Source organism: Phocoena sinus, chromosome 10, assembly GCF_008692025.1.
Source record: "Phocoena sinus isolate mPhoSin1 chromosome 10, mPhoSin1.pri, whole genome shotgun sequence".
NCBI lineage: Eukaryota > Metazoa > Chordata > Mammalia > Artiodactyla > Phocoenidae > Phocoena > Phocoena sinus.
In genome coordinates, this window is record NC_045772.1 from 86,903,700 (window position 1) to 86,905,053 (window position 1,354).

At 35.5% G+C, this 1,354-nt stretch overlaps 1 non-coding gene across 1 annotated transcript; it reads left to right on the forward strand.

Annotated features, from left to right (window-relative positions):
* The first annotated feature begins 500 nt into the window (after positions 1–500).
* LOC116761415 lies at positions 501–628 on the forward strand. The gene has a single exon (XR_004351983.1).
* The last annotated feature ends 726 nt before the right edge of the window (positions 629–1,354 follow it).

The following is a 1,354-nucleotide window of genomic DNA, read 5'->3' on the forward strand; positions in this document are numbered from 1 at the left end:
AATTTATGCAGTCCACTAAAAAATGAAATTTCCCCCCTGAAGCTCTTTAAAAGATCGCTGTATTTTTGGTGCACTAAAGAACAGTGAAATAACTAGTAGTTATCTGTCTTATGCAATTAATTGCATATATGACCCAGACATTACTGTTATAATCCCTGTTATAAATAGCCATTTTCTTTAAAGTATAATTTATCAAGATCACTTTGGATACTTATTTTTTAACTTTTAATTGAAAATTTTTAAGTTGGTCTGTTATTTGATTACACTCTAAGTTTATACTCTTAAATTTAGTAAGAATTTTACTTTTGTAACTTGAGAGCTATGGTGATTAATCACTTATAAGAATTTTTAACTATTTTAAAATTGCATTTTGAGTTTATATAATCTAAAAAAAATGGACCAATAAAGGTAGCAAGTCCTCTTAAAGAACAAAGCATTATATAATTTTAACTGAGGATGGGAGTTTAGAGGGAATTCAAATTTCAATAACTTTAAATTTCACATCTAAATCCAATGTTCGGATATTAAAATTCACTGGCTCGGGGAAGTCTGTCAAGATGCACAGAAACTTCCCTCTCAGTTTATGAGGGCTGTCCTAAGAATAGGGCTGGCTCTCAGAGAGGACAATTTAGAATTAAAAATAAATCATTGGGCTTCCCTGGTGGCGCAGTGGTTGAGAGTCCGCCTGCCGATGCAGGGGACGCGGGTTCGTGCCCCGGTCCGGGAAGATCCCACATGCCGTGGAGCTGCTGGGCCCGTGAGCCATGGCCACTGAGCCTGCGCGTCCGGAGCCTGTGCTCCACAACGGGAGAGGCCACAATAGTGAGAGGCCCGCGTACTGCAAAAATAAAATAAAATAAAATAAAAAAATAAAAATAAATCATTGGCTCTTGACAAAATCTTATTTCTAAAAAAAGAAAAAAAAAGTCAAATAGCTTGAATGTATGTGTGCACATGTTTTGAAAGTAGTGCTAATGAGCCAAAAAGTAAATTTATCATAAATATTTTGATGAATTTTTCCAACTCAGATTTTGTTTAAATGGAAAATACCTTTTAAAATAGAGTCTTTCATGGCATTTAAAAAGACTTTACCAAAGCAATCTTGAGAAAGAAGAACACAGCTGGAGGTATCACACTCCCTGAATCCAGACTATACTACAAAGCTAAAGTAATCAAAACAGTATGGTACAGGCACAAAAACCAGACACATAGATCAATGGAACAAAATAGAGAGCCCAGAAATAAACTCATGCACTTATGGTCAACTAATCTATGACAAAAGGAGGCAAGAATATACAATGAGGAAAAGACAGTCTCTTCAATAAGTGGTGCTGAGAAAACTGGACTGCTACAG